The sequence below is a fragment of the Hypanus sabinus genome, chromosome 14 (genome assembly GCF_030144855.1).
Source record: "Hypanus sabinus isolate sHypSab1 chromosome 14, sHypSab1.hap1, whole genome shotgun sequence".
Classification (NCBI taxonomy): domain Eukaryota; kingdom Metazoa; phylum Chordata; class Chondrichthyes; order Myliobatiformes; family Dasyatidae; genus Hypanus; species Hypanus sabinus.
In genome coordinates, this window is record NC_082719.1 from 28,706,663 (window position 1) to 28,728,960 (window position 22,298).

The 22,298-nt window shown below is 43.5% G+C and overlaps 1 protein-coding gene and 1 long non-coding RNA gene across 2 annotated transcripts in view; one reads left to right on the top strand and one right to left on the bottom strand.

Moving 5' to 3' along the window:
- Positions 1–9,415, bottom strand: part of lcorl (ligand dependent nuclear receptor corepressor-like) — a 244,929-nt gene extending 235,514 nt beyond the window's left edge. The window contains exon 1 of the mRNA XM_059988936.1: positions 9,231–9,415. The gene's annotated coding sequence lies outside the window, so the exon portion shown is untranslated. The remainder of the gene's footprint in view (positions 1–9,230) is intronic.
- The window catches only part of LOC132404637 (uncharacterized), a 172,288-nt gene that overhangs the window by 93,693 nt on the left and 56,297 nt on the right, over positions 1–22,298 (top strand). The window lies entirely within an intron of this gene.

Sequence of the window (22,298 nt, forward strand, 5' to 3'; positions counted from 1 at the left end):
AACACTGATACATCTGACTTTATCTTCTCCCTCTCAAACTGCAGGATGAATTCTATCATATTATGATGCAGTGTGAACTCTTTCTGGAGGTCTCCCAGTGTTCCCACATCACTTACAAAGAAAATACCACTATGTCAGAACCCATTCTCTGGGCAGTAGATACACATTAAAAGAAAAAAAAACAACTTATAAGAAACTTGCTTATTTTGAACCTCCACCTGTCCTTGTCCAAGACTGCTCTTGCCGAAGCCTGTTGAGCCAACGCCTGACCACAATAACACTGGCCCACTCCAAAAAAGGCCGCTCCCATAATGGTCTCTCCTGTTACAACTCCCTTCTTTTTATTAGCCCTGTGCTGATTGCAGCCTGCTGAAAAGAGCCGAAAGCAGCAAAGCTCTTTTAAACCTTATGCTGTGTCACCAACAAACAGCCTGTGCTGATTGTAGCCAGACAAAAATAACTGATATGTTTTTATAACCATGCCATTCGATAAGGAATTTATCACTTTCACAATAAGGGTAATCCTTTTTAAATTTAGATCAATTATAATACATAACCATTGGGAAGACTAAAATGAAGCTTTGAGATATTTCTAGTGAAATATATGCAACATATAAATTTCTTTATTACATTCCACTAGCAATTCTAAAAGAGCAAGAATGGAGCTGGAATTTCAGCTGTCTTATGCAGTACTTCCTATCAGGCAGACAGCAGCTTAGGTCGTTTGACAAGCTTGCTGGAGTTCTTTGAGGATATAGTGCATGCAGTGGATTCAGGGGTTTGTTACGGTTGTCATAGTAGGTGTGTTGGGGGATTAGTGGGGATGAGCTCCCACTACCTTTTAAGTGCTCCTAATGATGTGCATCTGAAATAGCATCTGACAATAAGTGCACATGTGGCTTAGCTATGAAGCACAGTGGATCTGTTTCTACTTACAGGAGAAGGGACAAGGGTAGGTTACAGGTGCCTTAAAACTAGTTGTTTCCTCATCCATGGCTGGCAGCTCACTTAGGAGAAGGAAAACTTCTGTTGCCTTATGTCTATACCTGTTGTGCATTTTAATTTCAGCTATATTTGAATAATGTTGTAAACATATTGTTTGAATAAGAATCTTTGTTATTTACATAATGCATTGCGAGTCATCTGTAAAAGTATATAAATTGCATATGTCATACGCGCGCACCTCATTTAAAGTAAACACAAGTTTAGAAACAAAAGGAAGTCTGCAGATGCTGGAAACCCAAAGCAATACACCCAAAATGCTGGAGGAAGTCAGCAGGCCAGGCAGCAGCTATGGAAAAAAGTAAACAGTCAACATTTTGGGCTGAGACCCTTCTTCAGGACTGACAATTCTGAGGAAAAGTTTTGGTCTGAAACATTTGAAGAAATTAAAAGGGTTAAAGAGTAAATGTGTGCTGACACACCAGAGGATGTGGTGTTAATTATACACTGTTTTCTGAACATACTAGATATTGTTCTCAAAATTGCTAGACCAAGGTTTAAATAAAGAACTGCCTGATGAGACAGTGTCCTAACATAGGTTCTTAGAAGTTAACGGGAACTATCAATGCTAAGCAGGTTCTTAGAACAATGATTCGCTAAATGATTAATTACTTTATAAGTACCTTATGTTCCTGTTGCTGGTCAAGTAAAGAAGAAATTGCACAATTGCTTAACAAGTGTACGCGACTACCTGTGTATGAACGAGCCATGCTTGTACAAGTAATTGGAGATTCCTATGCAGACTCCAAGAGAGTGCTGAAGGAAGGTTCTCCCTAGTAGCGAGCTACTAATAAAAAAGCTTTTGCTTTATCTTCCATAGTACTGCGTGTTCTTGCATCAGGTAATGAGTAATAATCAGAAGTAAGGTTTGGTGAGCCAGCCAGGAGTCCAAGACTCATAAGACAGCATCAGCGATCGGCTCAGTGGCAACGACCTGAGACGGATGGGCCTAAAAGGTAAGATTGACCCAGATGAGGAGTATGACTATGACGACCCCTTCGGTCCTGGCCCGGGGGCAGGTGTGTTCCCCAACCGCATCATCCCTAATCCTCATGGAGATGCCCAGAACCCTAACACTATGGTTTATACCCCATGGAAAGCTCATGAAATGTGCATGATTATGAGCAAGGCGCCTAACCGTAGGATAAATCCTGATGATTTTATAGACTATATAATAAGCACCATTCAAGTGTATCAGGCTACTCTCCAAGATCTTTTCAGTCTATGCTCTATGGCCTTCACTGAGGATGAACGGACTAAATGGTATGAGGGACTAGACAATCACAATAATTGACAGGCATTTTCGGCAGTGAACCAAGACCCATGGCAACAGGTGGACAAAATTAAATGAGCTCTTAAGACAACCCTTCAGCAGCCTGTTGACATGACCAAAGTCTTAGAATGTAGACCCAAGGAAATGGAAGACGGTACTGACATTTGGGACCGTTTCTGCTCCACCTATGCAACCTATGCTGGGGATACTGCGTGTAATGCTGGTAATCCCTCACCTCAGTTTAATGCTATTCTCTTGTAATGTCTCCCTGAGAATATTGCTGCTGCCATCAGGACCAACAATATGGACAGGTCAGATAATTCCCGACTCCAGATGAAGCGAGCGCTCATATACTATTGGAACCCAATTAAAGATTCCAAACCCACCAAAGTAAAATGTGAGATGGTCCAGCGACCACATCAGCCTCCCCGCTGGAAACCTGACAATATGGGGTACCAGGTGAAATCCCAGTATCGCGTCCCTGGATGTGTGGACCAATTAGGCCATGGGTACGCAGTCCACCCTAATGGACCCAGGGCACCAGTATATGGGCCGCCTTATGCTCCAAGTCCTCAGCCCCATGGTGGTCGAAGACCTCCGCTCCCCCACCCTTCTGACCCGGCCCCGTTCAGTGTCCGGTTGACAGGATGCTTTCACCGTGGTGCCGTGGACCATTGGAGAAAGGATTGCCCCTACCGCTTAAACAACCCACCAGGAGGGGCAGAACATCCAGGCAGGCAACATTCTTTTAACACGGATAATCCATTAAACACGGATACCCTTAAGGAAGGTAATAGATGAGGCCACAACAGTCTCCATTCTGTACTCCATGAAGCATTGTCCACCAGCCTCTGTGCCTCTGGTTGGAAAGTATATTGCACCAAGGAAGAGCCATGCTGCTCAGAGGAGTTGTGAAAGTTATGAAAGCAGTGGTCCAGCTATAACAGTTTTTGTAGGGAACATATCTTAGTAGGCTTATGATATGATAATTCAGCAGTTACTTGCGAAATGTGGCTTGGTTTTAAGCTGGGAGAGTGTTCAAGGAGCTTCAGGAAAGTTGCAAGCGTTCCACTCTTGTGAGTATGAAGAACCAGAACCTACTCTGCCTACATTAAATTTATTGTGTGAACTTGAAGTGGGAGACAAAAAGCTGCTTGCAAAAGTGATGCAAAGACCAAGAGGCCAAAAAGTGAAGAGTCAATAGAGAAACAAAAATGGACGATTCGTCAGATGATATTGCGGATGAAGACAACCAAGTGGAGAGATCAGATTGTTAAGGGAGCAATATAAGGATTAATAAGAGAATACTCAGTGAACTAAATGCACCTTCCCAAGATCAAGATGCACTAACTAGAAGAAAAAGGAAAGTGAATAAAGGTGTCCAGAACAGTCAAAACCACTTCCTGCAGTCTCAGAAGCAACTACAACTACCACAGAGGAGGTCCCAGAACCTGACACTGTTTTCACAGCCACAAGTCTCACCTATATATATCTATATAATTTGAGATGCATTCTATATTGAGTTGGAGTTTATAGATAAGCAGGGAGGTGTGTAATTATTTCAGTAATATCTGAGTAATATTGTAAATACTTTGTTTGATTAAGCATTCTTCTTTTGTTTACATAATGCATTGGGGATTATTTGTGAAAGTACATAAATGGCATATGTCTTCACACCACACATCATATGCACGCCCCTCATTTAAAATAAACATGAAACTAGACTCGCATTTTGGACTTTCTGTCTTTCCCTTTAAATTATTTTTATGTTTTGGAGTTACAAAAGGTAGCAATACCCACTCAACGGGAAGGCTTTGGGAGTAAACACAGTAGGAAAAATCCTAAGCTGGAGTCTCAAAGGCAGATGGGCAACTCCTGTGATCTTGTTGATGCCATACTGTATTGATCTTTGCCATTCCTTTGGATACATTAGCTGTGTGGAGAGTTGGAGCTTGCTGCATGGGCAACAACTTGCTCTCCATATTGTACTGGCCTGGGTTGCATATTGGCTTGTGTATTGACTTGTGTAGACAGCTAGGACAACATCTTTGATCGACCCCAACCAATGGAAGGCCTCCTCCAGTGGATAGAGAGAAACAGGTGGATGTTGTATACTTGGATTTTCAGAAGATGTTTGATAAAGTGCTCCATAAAAAACTTATCCATAATATTAGGATGCATGGCTTTGATGGTAATGTATTAGCCTAGATGGATGTTTAGTTATCCAATAGAAGGTAAAAAGTTAAGATAAATGGATGTTTCTCTGGGTGGCAATCAATGCTGAGCAGAGTTCTGCAGGGTTTGGTGTTAGGCTGCAACTGTTCAAAATATTCATTAAATCTTTGGAAGAGAGAACCAAATGCAGCATAGCTAAGTTTGCTAATGACACTAAATTTATTTATTTTTTAAAAAATATATTAGACTACAGGGTGAAATAGTCCCTTCTGACACTTTGTGCCATGCCATCCAGCAATCCTCCAACTTAATGTTGGACTAATGACAATTTACAATGATCAATTAACCTACCAACTGGTATACATCTTTGGACTGTAGGAGGAAACTGGAGTGCTTCAAGGAAATGGCGGGACTGTCATATGTTAAAAGATTGGAGCGACTGGGCTTGTATACACTGGAATTTAGAAGGATGAGAGGGGATCTGATTGAAACATATAAGATTATTAAGGGATTGGACACGCTGGAGGCAGGAAGCATGTTCCCGCTGATGGGTGAGTCCAGAACTAGAGGCCACAGTTTAAGAATAAGGGGTAGGCCATTTAGAACAGAGATGCAGAAAAACTTTTTCACCCAGAGTGGTGGATATATGGAATGCTCTGCCCCAGAGGGCAGTGGAGGCCAAATCTCTGGATGCATTCAAGAGAGAGTTAGATACTCTTAGATAGATAGCGGGGTCAAGGGATATGGGGAGAGGGCAGGAACGGGGTCCTGATTGTGTATGATCAGCCATTATCACAGTGAATGGCGGTACTGGCTAGAAGGACCGAATGGCCTACTCCTGCACCTACTGTCTATTGTCTATATTGTCTATTGAAACCCATGCAGTTACAGGGAGAATGTACATACTTCTTGCAGGCAGTGGCGTGAATTGAACCCAGGTGACCTGTACTATAAAGTGTTGTGTCAATCACTATGCCATTGCTCAGCCAGTAGTGGAAATTTAGTAGGAAAGCAATCTCTGTAGAGGCTGCACAGAGTCAGCCAGAGATATATAGCTAGATTAAGGGGACTGGAAAAATTATGGCAGATGGAGCATCATGTTGTCAAATGCGAAGTGCAGTTTAGAAGAAAAAGTAAATGTTTATTATTTCAATGATAAAAAGAATTTGCAGCATGCTGTTATGCAGGAGTACTTGGGAGCACATGTTCATGAAATGTAAAAGATTGGTTTGCAGGTGCAGCAGGTAATCAAGAAGCCAGATGGAATGTTGGCCTTCATTGCTAGAGTGATTGAATTTAAGAGTTGGGAGGTTGTACTGCAGCTATACGGCATTACTAATGGGGCTGTATCTGGAGTACTGTTGGCAGTTCTGGGGTAGATAAGTTAGAGGTTGGAAAGTTGTTTCAGATGTTAGTTGAGACTAGAACTAAGGGATATAGCCTCAAGGTTTTGGGGAGCTGATTTACGATAGAGATCTGCTTTTCGCAGAGAGAAGTGAATCTGAGGAATTCTCTGCCCAGGGAAGCAGTGAAAGTTACCTCATTAAATGTACTTCAGACACAGTTCGATAGATGTCTGCATAGTAGAGGAATGAAGGGTTATGGGGAAAGGCAGGTAGGTGGAGCTGAGCTGGCAGCCAGATCAGCCGTGAACTTATTCAATGGCGAAGCAGGCTCAATAGACAAGACGAACAACCCTTGTTCCTAATTCTGATACAGCATTATAGGAAACTCCATCTGGTCTGTGTATGTGCTTGAAAAAAGAAGTGTGCCCTGAGCTAATTTGAAATCATGACGTGGATCTTATATGTAATGTATAGGGGTGAGAAGACAGAAATGTGCATGATCCACAAGACTGCCCTCTGCTCTCTGTGAAGTCTGCTATTTGATATGTGAGCCTGTCCATAAGTGAATTTAAGCTCCTTCTAATTCAGTCAGTGATATATAAAGCCTCTGCTTGACCAAGCTTTCAATGTTTTGTTTGAGCGATGCCATCAATTTATTTGTCAGGAATTTTAAAGTGAGAGACTATAGATTACCATACAAGCTAAAAGAAAATAATTAATGCAAAAAGGAAAATGAATGAAGATATCTTTAGTGTTTAAATTCTATTGATGAATGATGGTAAACTCCATTCCCCGTTAGCAGCACATTGGAAATGTGTCCGTTATTTCCTGGTATTCAGTATCACATAGATATTTTATGTGTAAATATTAATTTTAAATCATTGGAAGTGGTAAATATACTGGAGAATACAATCATAGATCCCTGACTTATAGAAAGACATAAGATATCTGAAGAAAACATTAAGATGTAACTGGGGTGGTATTTAATTTGCCACTTAGACAACAAGAGGTATCAAGAGAAACATTCCATTTATTCCATATCATCTTTGTTCTGATAAAATATCTATAGTCGTGGCATACTGTTTGAAGTGTCTTATTGAAATTTTGGCTTGAAAGGCTGTTCACTTGGGCACTCAGTGACATTTGTGATGCTTGTCAATGGAGATTCCTGTTGGGCAGGTGCAGGTGCATCATGCTCTGCTGGGGATACATGAGAAGGGAAGTGCTCCTGACAATTAGACTGAAAAGTCTTCACTGAAATATGCAGGCTGTAAAACAGGAAATGCAAGTTCTATATGAATCGTTATCTGGCAAGAGAAAGAGAATTGGGCCAAGCACTTGGGATAAAGGGAGAAGAACACAAGAAATAAACAGAAAAAATAGAAGAAACAATTCTTTTAAGATCTGGGATTTTAGAAATGCAGTTTTGCTTGCATTATGTTTGAAGTGAGAAGCCAGAACAGGATGGATTGACTCCTCTAATTTCTATTGCTGAAGTGGGCCCTGTGTACATAGACCTATCTCCAAAAGCTCTCAGGAGGATACGTAGAAGCCCTGGAAAAGCATAAAGCTAGCAGAAGCCATAGAAATAGCTTTAATTTCTTTATGGCCAATTATTTGTTGGGAAAGTGGGTTTCTCCTTGGAGTCAGGATTATTGTGTCCTTTCAATTTTGACACATAGGGAATATCCTTTGTTTTCTTTGTAACTGATATCCATGCTGTTCAATACCAATCCACGACTTTACTACTGTAATTTTAAAAATATTTCATAGAATATTGCTTGTTGTAAAAAAAAGTGCATTGCATCTATAATGTGGCACATAGACGTTCCAAATATCCACATGAGTTTCCATTGTGGCTTAGCAACTGAAGGCATCACTAGTATAGCTTTGCATCCCCTGGGAGTAAGGTGATAGGCTTAATTTCCTTTTGGTGCTGTTAGATTTTCCAAATGTCATGAGGATGGAGAAGGGGACAATTACTCCTGATTGCTGGGTAGGGTCTTTTGGTAGGTACTGTGAGTATTGATCATTTAGTTGTGGCTCCCTCTCCAATACCAACTCTCACAGTTGAGGCTTATAAAAATTGTTTACTAGGGTGTTATGCTAGATGATTGGTTATATTCTTGGAACTGAGAAAATTAGGAGAGGGTAGAAGGAAAGTGAGATAATATAAGATTTGCCTCAGAGAGAGTGATTTCCAAGCATTGATATAATTTATTATATAATAAATGAGATTTGCAAATCATAGATTATGTTTGTGAAGAAGCTGTCATAACTGACAGACTTCTATTTAGGAAGATCTATTTTCTTGAAAGAATCTGCCGTAATAAGACCTATGTGTATATATTTTTTCAGTTGATTATGATCACTGGAATTAAGCCACAAAAATTGTAGACATTTAAATTTCAACTTCACACTTGCTCCTTATTACTCTAACTAATTCAGCAATTGCCGGATGTCTTTTTTCTCTCTCTATTTCAACAAATTAGGCTTATAAGTAGGTACAGGAGGGGAAAGGAGTGAGGTTGGGAAATAATTCATAATAAACCGGCTTATGATTAACAACGAAAGAAAATTTCCATGACAACCACAAATGATATTAGTATTATTAGCTGAATATCTGAATTAATTTGAATAGAATGGGGGAGGGGTGTGTCACTGCAATCCCCACACAAAACAAGAGTAAACTCTTATGCTATATGAAAATGAAACCTGTAATAAAAAGACTCAATTTACATTTTCACAAAATTCTAAGGATTTTGTTTTTTACTATACTGCATATGGAAGTTAGAAAGCAGGAAACATAAACACAGTAATTATTCAGAATCTTTAACATATTTTAACATGTCTCAAATAAATTCAACTCTTAAGGCAAAATTAATCTTGCTAGCTCATCCCAAGAACAATTTGGTGTAAATTCCAGCTACATCAACACAAATATAGCATGTGGAAATATGATTTCTTCAAATACAAGTATATATAAAATGTGTAAAAGGGGTGAATTTAGTATACATTAAAATTGTGGATTTGTAAAGTCATATACAAAAACAAGTAGCATCTTTGAAAATACGTTTTTTGAAAAGAGTATCTTCTCATCAAAAATCTGAACAATAAAACCATGCAGGTTTTGGAGAAATAGTTGAGAAAGTCAGTTCTAACCACCAAGCCTTATCACAGTTGCATACAGCTCTGTCACATTATGTCTGTGACCTTGAAACATGCAAGTTGTAACGACAGCTTAAGGTTTGTATAATACATACTTTTGTTGTGGTCTGTCAATGTTTAGTTAGTGTGTTTTCAGACATTTAATCTTCTGCAGAAAGTACTTGAAAATCTTAAACTCTGTCATGCTGTGCTTAACATTTGACTGCAACTAATTATGCTGCCAATTAGCCAAAGAGTAATATAAATAAAAACAAGTAAACACTTACAGAGTTTTGAATGCCTTTAGGTTCTAATGCTACATATTGACTGTAGTCCAGAAACCAAAGTTACTTCATTGCCCGAACAATTAGAAGAGAGTTAACAATACGGCAGGAAGTGCTTTGATGTAATTCTCTGCTCAACTGCCATCATTTGGTAGACGTCCAAGATGAAATGTTTAACAGTCAGAATGAAAAATTTATGGTGTCTCATAATGCGACTCATTTGCATTATGAACAACCACCCTACCAATCTATATGTGTCTAGTTGACCTTTAATCATTTTAATGTTTTGACTTGTCTTTGCAGAGTAATTTATAATCACAAGTAACAAAATGCATGCTTATTGAGGATTCGCAGCTTTAACCATACAAGTAGAATATGATTTTCAGTGTGCGCACACCAAGGACATTGCCTTTTTTTCACTTGATTGTGCTTTCACATGAATGTGTAGAAGTGCCTCCGGGCACTCTTTGTAATACATATTGTATGGAAGTGTTTCCATTTCTTCAATATTGTAAAATAGTGAGTTGTTCTTTATTACAGATTTTATGTCACATGTCACAGAAATAACCAACAAGCCAGTATTTCCTTTGAACGCTCTCCTTTAACTCACAAACTTCCAATTAGCAGTTACTATATCTAAAGTGATTTAATCACCAATTAAACATAATGACCTTGGAGACTTGAACTGTAACTGTTTAAACACTCCTGGCAATGCACTGAGGTAGACAATTTACCACTGAAATATATTAGCATTGGCAGTAGGCCAGCACAGTGAAATGAGACTTTATATGCAGTAGCCAAGTATATATTTCTGTAAAATTATCTCCACAACGGATACTATCCAATCAGCTTGAGCAATGCCATATTCTCTGGACATGCTTCAACATGCATCTTGTTACTCTTTAGCTTACCTTAGCTGTCTTGTAACATTAACCTTAATCTAGCATGGTTTCAGTGTCAGTTTACAGTTCAGGCCTATTTCAAAGACAGAATCAAACTGGTATTGTTCAGTTATTAATCATTTGAGGTAGTTAGTTTATAATGAGAAGCATGGAAGGTCAGAAGCAATAAAATACTTAAATGAAATCATCGAGCTGCAGCATTTTTATTTACATGTGAAATACAGCTTGTCCAGACATGTATTTACATCCTGCAGTTTTCTTTGTAAAGGGTGTGTAAACCCGTTAGTGTTTGGTTCATTGACCCGGAATGGCCAAACAACCATTGTTTTTCTGAAATGTCTTTTCTATTGAGCTTTGCTCAGTTGGGTTCCCTAAACTGAATCCCTCGCTCTCATAAACTGACATGATATCACTATACTGGAGAAGGCCAATTTGACTGTGCAGTTTATCCATTCAGAAAGACTCTTCATACTCTGCATCACAACGATTCCGAGGCTTACCTTTACCCAGTGCTTTCTATGTCTAGAACACTCTCTGATGATAGTCCTAAATTAAATTTTACCATTCAACCATGATTTTCCTTATTCTTCTCTTAAAAATTTCTTTTTGGGAGTATGGATTTATCTTTTCTTTTCTGGCTTTTGACGTGCATCATTACATCCACTGTTTATGTCATAGTGATTGGTTGCCTGTGCTATATGTACCTAATAAAGTGGCCACTGAGTGTATGTTAATTGTTTTCTGCCGCTGTGGCCCATCCACTTCAAGGTTTGACGCGTTGTGCATTCAGAGATGCTCTTCTGCACACCGCTGTTAAACGCATGGTTATCTGAGTTACTGTCACCTTCCAGTCAGCTTGAACCAGTCTGGCCATTCTCCACTGACCTCTCTCACTAACAAGGCGTTTTCACCCACAGAACTGCCGCTCACTAGATGTTTTTTTTTAGTACCATTCTCTGTAAACTCTAGAGACTGCTGTGCATGAAAATCCCAGGAGATCAGCAGTTCCTGAGATACTCAAACCACCCTATCTGGCACCAACTATCATTCCGTGGTCAAAGTTACTTCGATTACATTTATTTCCCATTCTGATGTTTCATGCTTTAATGCATTGAGTTGCTGCCACATGATAGTCTGCTTAGATATTTGAATTTATGAGCAGCAATTGTGGTACAAAATAAAGTGGTCACTGAGTGCGTATCTCCTTCTCTGTTTTCACAATTTAAAAGTCCAGGTTTCAGATAGGATGGTTTGAATATCTCCGAAACAGCTGATCTCCTAGGAATTTTATGCACAACAGTCTCTGGAGTTTACAGGGAATGGTGTGAAAAGCAAAAATAAACTCCAGTGAGCAGCAGTTCACTGCTTCATTTTAACTTCAATGCTTCACCTTAACTCAGGACCTAACCACTGGGCATCAGCTTAAGCCTCATAATAAAAGACTTGCACCACATAAATACACTTCTTTCCTTCTCATGGGCAGAACTGGACAGAGTAGTCAAGGTTGATTTTCAACCTTGCATTGGTTTAACAAGTTGATCATTAAACCCATTGAATCTCTTCCATAACCTTCAATTTAAACCTTAGATTCTTTCATCCCATCAGTGGGCCATACACTGTTTCTAACCTGACCATGTTAAGTTCATTCACATTGATTTTTTTTATCTGCTATTAATCTGCCTACATTTTTTTCAACATATTTTGTATCATCAGATGCTTGTTGGAAACTACCTATTTTGTATCACAAGCTAATTTGACAGAATTCATAAGAAATCAGAATAATTTGGCTCTTTGAACATGCTTTGCATGAAGATCATGATTGGTTTTCTAATTTAGTGCCACTTTTGCACATCATCCCCATATCAATTGATTCAATCTCCATTTCTAACAAACTCGATGACTAAGCATCCAGAGCCCTCCGGGATAAAGAATTCTAAAGATTTAACTCCATGTGATCTTTATTCCCACTCTTTGTTTTCTGTTCAGTGACTAATTACCAATCCATTTCAGTATATTATACCAAATTCTGTTGATCAACCTTTTATGTAGGGTGAATAGGGAAAGAAATGGCTGATGCAGGTCAGGAAACAACTGTTTCTCTTTCCTCAGATGTTGCCTGACCTTCTATGTGGCATTCATTGAAAGGTCTCAAAAAATTTAAATACATTTCATCTACCACTTCCTTCTCTTCTATTCTACTAGTCATATTCTCAAAAGTACCCAATAGAATTTATCTTCTTGAATGGAAGCTGGCAGTAAACCGAACACCAGATGATAGAGGGCTTTCTTCACAACTCTCCCAGCTTGAAATAACCTTCCTAATCATTAACCAGTTGTTTAAATACTACAGTTAATTGCTTGTTCATTCTTAAGATTTCGAAAGAAAAATGTATTTACATATCACTTCTCAAATTATTTCTAATCTCAAGGCACCATAGCACCAATGATTATTTTTCAAAAGTAATTTAAGTTGCATTCTGTATATAAACAAAGGAGGCCATTAAAACATAGCATGGCTCCTAAGAAGCAACTTACATGATTAGGCAGATGATAAAATTTTGGCAGAGTTACCAAAGGGACTGATTGGAAGGGAACAATAAACATGAGTCCAGAGGCTGCCCTGTTTAACTCCATTCACTAACAATCGGATTGCAAATAATAAAGAGGGATAACTGTTCCCCACTCAATTAAGTTACATTTACATTTGTAATGTGTACTTCACAGGCGATAATACTCTGCACAGGAGATGATTTTGGGTATCCCTGAAGAGCAAAACTGGAAATGTACGTGCTCCTGCTGTGCTGTGAATTGGCTGCAATGCCAGGCTTGCAGGGAAGGGGTATGCACTTCGTTCTCCTCTCTCTGATCTTCATCTCCAGCTGCACGAGTTAATGCATTGGAGGCACACTGTGCATCAGCAGCTAATGTATAAGAGGAACTTGGTACCAGGAGTTAATGTATAGAAGTCCTGCTCTGGGTATCAGCAGCTAATATATTAGGAGGCACACTGTACATCAGGAGTTAATATATAGGAGGTGCGCTCTGTGCATCAGGAGCTAATGCATAGGAAGAGAGCTCTGAGCATCAAGAGCGAATGTATTGATGGAACTGTGCATCATAAGTTAATGTATGGGACGGCTGTTCTGTGCAAAAGGAGGTAATGTACTTGAGGCACACTTAGTGATTCAGGAGCTAATGTATAGAAGGTACAGTCTGAGCACTAGAGGCGAATGTATAGGAGGCGCGCTCTATACATCAGGAGGTAATGTGTAGTAGGCAATTTCTGAGAGTTTGGTGCTTCAGCAGCTAATGTATTAGAGGAAATTAGTACACTGAGTAAATATGTAGGAATCCTGCTCTGGGTATCAGGAGCTAATATATAGGAGGACAGCTCTGTGCTTCAGGAGCTAATGAATAGGAAGTGTGCTGTTGTGGTGAAGTACATATACCTGTCTGGACATGTTCCCCCCCCCCCCCGCCCCCCCGCTGACTGCTCCTGTGGTTCCCCCCACTGACCGTGGCTCCTCCCACGGACCCCGGTATAATGGCGATTGGAGGCACAACCCCGGCCTCAGTCTCCAGGATGTAGTGTGGTGGTCAACTACTGCTTGTTCTTTCTTCCAGCCAATAAAAGCCTATATCTCGCCTCACGTCTCTGAGAGTTATTGATGGTGCATCAATTTTATTGACTGGAAGTTTTAAAACATGGAGAGTATTTTACATCTGGAAAAATTAGACTTGGATCCTCAAGCTCCAGAAGCAGTTCTTGCCTTTGAACTCTGGCTTGCATGCTTCCAATCATACTTGGAAGAGATACCCGTGACTGAGCCTGCCACAATGCACAAAATCCTCCTTTCCAGGGTCAGCCCAAAAGTATTCTCCCTTATCAGGGACCTGCCGACCTACCAAGGGGCACTGGACACCCTCAAAAGACAGTACCTGTGGCCGACGAACACCGTCTATGCAAGACATCGCTTAGCGACACGGCAGCAGCAGACCGGCGAGTTGAGCGGGGAGTTTGCCTGAGCCCTACAGACACTCGTGCGGGCCTGAGACTGCAAGGGACCGATGGCGGAATAGCATGCGGAGCTCCTAGTATGAGACGCCTTTGTTATGGGGATCAGGTCAGTGTACGTGCCCCAGCGGCTGCTGGAAAACGCAAATCTTACCTTACACTCGGCGACTGAGATGGCCGACACGCTGGAGGCTGCTCTGCACCACGCTGACGCTGTCCAGCCACGTGGTCCCCCGCCGATTCCGTGGACGCTGCAGACCCCGCCACCTGCGAGCGAATTGACCTCGGCTGCTGCCAGTCACAAGTCCGCGCCATGTTACTTCTGCGGACTCGAAAAGCACCCCTGAAAATGCTGCCTGGCCCAAGAAGCGACCTGCTCCAGCTGTGGAAAGAAGGGCCATTTTGCCAAGGTCTGTAAGTCTGAACCATGAGCGGGGTCGGGCAGCGTCACATGTGAGGCATGGAGGCCGCCATCTTGGTCACCACCATCTTGCCTGCCCGCCTTATGCGAGACATGGGGGCGGCCATCTTTATCGGCGCCGCCTCGCCCCGCCCCCGACCCACGGGTGCTTACCGGGCACCAAGACGGCGATTCAACTCTGGCTTCCGTAACCCTCAACCAAAGCGCCCCACACCAGCTCGCAAGGTCAATGATGGACATCCTGGTGGAGGGGCATAGGACTAGCTGCCTGTTTGACACGGGCAGCACTGAGAGTTTTATTCACCTGGACACGGTGCAACGCTGCGGACTTGTGACACGGCCGGTAAGCCAGAGGGTCACCATGGCTTCTGGGTCGCGTTCCACGGACATCTGGGTGGGTTGTGTAGCAACATTGGTGCTGCAGGGCACAGAATATCGGGACTTTACATTACTGGTCATGCCTCAACTGTGTGCCCCTGTGCTATTGGGGCTCAACTTCCAGAGCCACCTGAAAAGTGTGACAATGGAGTTTGACGGGCCCCTCCCACCAATCACTGTCAGAAATCCCCTGTTCTGTGGGACTTCGTCATATACCCCGCTACTGACCACACACACACACTGACCCACACATCCCATCCAGCACCATGCCAACGGCCGCGCTACTGACATCTCTTGCAGCCTCTCAACCCTCAAGGTCCCTCCCCCACCGCTGTTCGCCAACCTGACCCCCGACTGTAAACCTGTGGTAACTAAAAGCAGGAGGTACAGCGCGGGGGACAGGGCCTTCATTCAGTCAGAGGTGCAGCGGCTGCTCAGGGAGGGGATCATTGAGCCAAGCACAAGTCCTTGGAGGGCCCAGGTGGTCATTGTTCGGACCAGGCAGAAAAATAGGATGGTCGTAGACTATAGCCAGACCATCAATCAGTTCACGCAGCTTGACGCGTACCCCCTACCCCGCATCGCGGATATGGTCAACCAGATAACTCAGTACAAGGTGTACTCAACAATAGACCTGAAATCTGCTTACCATCAGCTCCTCATCCGCCCGGAGGACCACCCCTACACTGCCTTCGAGGCGGGCGGCAGGCACTATCACTTCCTGCGCGTCCCCTTCGGTGTCATGAATGGTGTCTCTGTCTTCCAGAGGGAAATGGACCGGATGGTGGACCAGTGCCAACTGAAGGACACATTTACCTATCTGGATAACATCACCATCTGCGGTCACGACTGGCCGGATCACAACACCAACCTCCAACGATTTTTCCAAGTGGCCGAAGCTCTTAACCTCACCTATAACAGGGACAAGTGTGTGTTTGGAACCACCCGACTCGCTATCCTTGGGTATGTCGTGGAAAACGGGGTCATTGGCCCTGATCCCGACCGTATGCACCCCTGTTAGAACTCCCTCTTCCCACCACTCTCAAAGCACTCAGACGGTGCCTGGGCTTCTTTTCCTATTACGCCCAATGGGTCCCTCACTACGCAGACAAGGCCTGCCCCCTGGTCAAGTCCACCGCATTTCCCCTCTCTGCCGAGGCCTGCGAGGCCTTCAGCCGCGTTAAAGGGGACATTGCCAAAGCAACGATGCATGCGGTGGACGAGACCATTCCCTTCCAAGTAGAGAGTGACACCTCTGACTTCTCGCTGGCTGCTACCCTCAATCAGGCAGGCAGGCCAGTAGCATTCTTCTCTTGTACCCTTCAAGGCTCTGAAATTCGGCACTCCGTGGTGGAGAAAGAAGCCCAGGCCTTAGTGGAAGCTATTAGGCACTGGAGGCACTATCTCACCGGCAAAAGGTTGCTTACCGACCAGTGCACAGTTGCATTCATGTTCAGCAACCAACAGCCGGACAAAATCAAAAATGATAAAATTTTGAGGTGGTGAATGGAACTTTCCACCTACAACTATGATATCCTGTACCAGCCTGGAAGGCTCAATGAGCCCCCTGATGCCCTATCCTGGGGAACATGTGCCAGCGCACAGCTCGACCGGCTGTACACACTCCATGCAGATCTTTGCCACCTGGGGGTCACCCGACTTTACCATTTCGTGAAAGCCTGGAACCTGCCTTACTCCCTTGAGGACATCAGGACAATGACCAGGGACTGCCAAGTCTGCGCTGAGTGCAAACCGCACTTCTACCATCCTGACAAGACACAACTTATCAAGGCCACCCGCCCCTTTGAGCGACTGAGTGTTGACTTTAAGGGCCCACTTCCCTCCACCAACCGCAATGTCTACTTTCTCAACATTATCGACGAGTACTCGTGGTTCCCCTTTGCCATCCCCTGCCCCGACACCACTACCACGTCTGTCATAAAAGCTCTGCACCAGCTCTTCACTCTGTTCGGATATCCCTGCTATATCCACAGTGATAGAGGGTCCTCCTTTATGAGTGACGAGCTGCGCCGGTACCTGCTGGCTAGGGGCATTGCTACTAGTAGGACCACGAGCTATAATCACCGGGGAAATGGACAGATGGAGAGGGAGAATGCCACAGTGTGGAAGGCCACACTTGTAGCCCTTAAGTCAAAAGGGTTGCCGGTCTCTCGATGGCAGGAGGTCCGCCCTGAGGCACTCCACTCTATCCGCTCCCTGTTATGTACGTCCACCAATGCCACCCCTCATGAGCGACTCTTTTCTTTTCCCAGGAAGTCTGCCACTGGGACCACCCTACCAGCTTGGCTAACATCCCCAGGGCCAGTGCTGCTCCTGAAACATGCGAGGAGCAATAAATACTCCCCGCTGGTCGAGGGAGTTCACCTTCTACATGTGAACCCCCAGTATGCTTACGTGGTCTTACCTGATGGGCGGGAGGAGACGGTCTCCATTCGTGACCTGGCACCCGCAGGAGCAGCAGACCACTACTCCGAACACTCCACGGTAACTATGAACCCTGTACCTGAGGTGACACCGCACACACCAAACCCTACACAGACTCCTCACGACACTCCCATACCAGGCGCCTTGCATATGCATGAGGGATCACTGATGCCTAGTGGGCTGACACCTCCAGTTAGGCCGGAACCAGCACACCCACCATCTCCGGTGCAATCACCACTGGCACCTGTGCAATCACAGCCGGTGCTACATAGATCGCAGCGACAGATTCGACCGCCCGATAGTCTTAACTTGTAAATATACTTGTAAGAGACCGCCCCATGGGGACTCTCTTTTAAAACAAAGGTGGGCTGAATGAGGTGAACTACATATACTTGTCTGGACACCCCCCTCCCCCCCGACTGCTCCTGTGGCTCCTCCCACAGACCCCGGTATAAAGGCGATTGGAGGCACAGCCCAGGCCTCATTCTCCAGGATGTAGTGTGGTAGTCACTTACTGCTTGTTCTTTTTTCCAGCCAATAAAAGCCTATATCTTGCCTCACGTCTCCGAGAGTTATTGATGGTGCATCATCTGTGTGCATCTAGAACTAATGTATGGGAGGCCTGCTCTGTGGATCACGTGCTAATGTATAAGAGGTGTGCTCTGTGCATACGGACCTAATCTACAGAAGACATGCTCTGTGCACTAGGAGCTAATGTATAGGAGGAGAGCTCAGTGCTTCAGCAGCTAATATATAGGATGCACGCTCTGTGCATCAGGAGTTAATGTATAGAAGGTGTGATTTGTGCATCAGGTGGTAATGTATTTGAAGCACACTTGGTGGTTCAGGAGCTAATGTATAGGAGGTATGCTCTGAGCCAGTGCATTGGGTGGCACACTGTGCATCAGGAGCCAATGTATAGGGTGCCTGCCCTATTCATTAGGAGCTGATCTATAGGAGGCGTGCACTGTGCCTCAGATGCTAATGTATAATGGGCATATGGTGTACTAGGAGCTAATTGACGGGATGCACGCTCTGTGCACCAGTAGCTAATGTATACGAGGTATGCTCGGTGAAGCAGGAGCTAATACACAGTAGGCATCAGGAGATTATATGCAGGAGGCTCACTATGCATTAGGAACTAATGTATTTCAGGCATACTAGGTGAATCAGGAGCTAATGTACAGGAAGCAGACTCTGTGCATTAGAAGTGAATGTATAGGAGATACACTGTGCTTTAGGAGGTAATGTATAGGAGGTTTGCTCTGAGCATCAAATGAATGTGTAGGAGGTGCGCTCTGTTCATCAGGAGCTATGAATAGGAGGCCTGCTCTGTGGATCAGGGGCTAATGTATAAGAGGCACGCTCTGTGCATTAGTTGCTAATGTATAGGAAGCATGCTCTGTTCATTTGGAGCTGATGTATAGGAGGCATATGCTGTCCCTCAGGAACCAATGTATAGTGGGCACAATGTGCACCAGGAGCTAATTTATGGGTGGCGTGCTCTGTGCATTAGAAGTGAATGTATAGGAGACACACTTTGCTTTAGGAGGTAATGTATAGGAGGTTTGCTCTGAGCATCAAATGAATGTATAGGAGATGCGCTCTGTTCATCAGGAGCTATGAATAGGAAGCATGCTCTTTGCATCTGGAGCTAATAAATAGGATGCCTGCTCTGTTCATTTGGAGCAATAGGAGATGTGCTGTCCCTCAGCAGCCAATGTATAGCGGGCACACTGTGCATCAGGAGCTAATGTATACAAGGCACACTCTGCTAAACAGGAGCTAATATATAGGGAGCACACTCTGTATAGGGTGATGCACTATGCATCAGGAGGTAATGTATAGGTGGTACACTCTGTGCATCAGTTGCTAATGTATAGGAAGCATGCTCTATGCATCTGGAGCTAATGTATAGGATGCCTGCTCTGTTCATTTGGAAGCTATGTATGGGAGGCATGCACTGTGCATAGTGGGCAGAATGCTCACCAGGAACTAATTTATGGGAGGCGTGCTCTGTGTATCAGTAGCTTATGTATGTGAGGCACGCTCTTGAAACAGGAGCTAATGTATAGGAGGCACTGTGCATCATGAGTTAATGAAAAGCGGGCCTGCTCTGAGCATCAGGAGGTAATGTATAGGAGGCATTATCCTTGCATAAGAAGATTATGTACAGGAGGCTCACTCTGTGCATTAGGAGCTAATCTATTTCAGGCATGCCTGCTGCATCAGGAGCTAATGTATAGGAGAAAATGTGCATCACAAGTTGTGTATAGGAGGCCTGCTCTGGGCATCAGGAGCTAATGTATAGGAGAAAATGTGCATCACAAGTTGTGTATAGGAGGCCTGCTCTGGGCATCAGGAGCTAATGTATAGGAGAAAATGTGCATCACAAGTTGTGTATAGGAGGCCTGCTCTGGGCATCAGGAGCTAATGTATAGGAGAAAATGTGCATCACAAGTTGTGTATAGGAGGCCTGCTCTGGGCATCAGGAGCTAATGTATAGGAGAAAATGTGCATCACAAGTTGTGTATAGGAGGCCTGCTCTGGGCATCAGGAGCTAATGTATAGGAGAAAATGTGCATCACAAGTTGTGTATAGGAGGCCTGCTCTGGGCATCAGGAGCTACTGCATTGGAGACACAGTGTGAATCAGCAGCTAATCTATGGGAGGTTTGCTCTGAGCATCAGCTATTGTATAGGAGGCACACTCTGTGCATCAGGAGCTAATGTATAGGAGGTGCACTGTGCATCAGGAATTAATGTATAGGAAGAGAGTTCTGTGCGTCAGGAGCTAATGTATAGGAGATATGCTCTGAGTATCAGAAGCAAATATATAGGAAGTGCGCTTTGTGCATCAGTAGATAATATATAGGAGGCAAATGGTTTGTGCATCAGGCACCTTATAAGGGTATGTGCTTAGCCCACTGCTCTACTCTCTCTATTCCCATGACTGTGTGGCTAGGCATAGCTCAAATACCATCTATAAATTTGCTGATGATACAACCATTGTCGGTAGAATCTCAGATGGAAACAAGAGGGCATACAGGAGTGAGATATGCCAATTAGTGGAGTGGTGCCACAGGAACAACCTTGCTTGCAACATCAGTAAGATGAAAGCACTGATTGTGGACTTCAGGAAGAGTAAGATGAAGGAATACACACCAATCCTCATAGAGGGATCAGAAGTGGAGAGAGTGAGCAGCTTCAAGTTCCTGGGTGTCAAGATCTCTGAGGATCTAATCTGGTCCCAACATATCCATGCAGTTATAAAGAAGGCAAGACAGTGACTATACTTTATTAGGAGTTTGAAGAGATTTGGCATGTCAACAGATACACTCAAAAACTTATATAGTTGTACTGTGGAGAGCATTCTGACAGGCTGCATCACTGTCTGGTATGGAGGGGCTACTGCACAGGACTGAAAGAAGCTCCAGAAGGTTGTCAATCTAGTCAGCTCCATCTTGGGCACTAGCCTACAAAGTACCCAGGACATCTTTAGGGAGTGGTGTCTCAGAAAGGCAGCGTCCATTATTAAAGACCTCCAATACCCAGGACATGTCCTTTTCTCACTGTTACCATCAAGTAGGAGATACAGAGGCCTGAAGGCACACACTCAGTGATTCAGAAACAGCTTCTTCCCCTCTGCTATAAACGGACATTGAACCTGTGAACACTACCTCACTTTGTAAATATATATTATTTCTGCTTTTTGCATGATTTTTAATCTATTCAATATACATATATTGTAATTGATTTACTTACTTATTAATATTAGTAGTATTTTTTTCCTCTGCTTCTAGATTATGTAATGCATTGAACTGCTGTTGCTAAGTTAACAAACTTCACGTCACATGCCGGCTATAATAAACCTGATTCTGATTCTACTACAATGGAGGTAAACTCTCTGCATCACGAGTTAATGTATAGGAGGCCTGGTCAGTGCACCAGGAGCTAATGTATAGGAGACATGCTCTGTGGTTCAGGAGCTAATGTATAGGAGGCACTATGCATCACAAGTTAATGTATAGGAGACCAGCTCTGGGCATCAGCAGCTAATGGATAGCAGGCACACTATGCACCAGGTGTTTATGTATAGGAGGCACTGTGCATCATGGGTTAATGTATAGAGGGCCTGTTCTGAGCATAAGGAGCTGATGTATAGGAGGCATGCACTGTGGCACTAATGTATAGGAGGACTGCTGTGTGAAACAAAAACTAATGTATAGCAGGCATGCTATGTGCATCGGGAGGTGAAGTATAGGGGGCCCACCACTGTTTATCAGGAGCTAATGTATAGAAGAGAATGTGCACCACAAATTAATGTTTAGGAGGTCTGCTTTGTGCATCTGGAGCCAATGTATAGGAGGCACACTCTGTGCAACAGGCACTAATGTATTGGTGAAACTGTGCATCACGAGTTACACATTGGAGTCCTTCTCTGGGCATCAGGAGCTAATGTATAGTGGGCACGCTCTGTGCATTTGGAGTTAAAGTATATGAGGCATGCTCTGTGCATCAGGAGCTAATGTACAGAAGGGAACCTCTTGTGTTAGGAGCTAATGTATAGTGGGAATGTTCAGTGCACTAGGAGCTAATGTATAGGAGGCATGCTGTGCATCAGGAGCTAACATATAGGAGGTGTGCTCTGTGTTTCATGACCTAATTTTTAGCAGGCACACACTGTGCATCAGGAGCTAATGTATCGGAGGCGCCATCTGTTCATTGGAGCTAATGAATAGGAAGCACACTATGCATCAGGAGCTAGTGTATAGGAGTCACTGGGCAGCACAAGTTAGTGTATAGTAGGCCTGCTCTGAGCATCGGGAGCTAACGTTTAGACGGAGAGTTCCCCGCATCTGGTGGTAATGTATGGTAGGCACTCTGTGTGCGCAGGAGCTAGTGTACAGG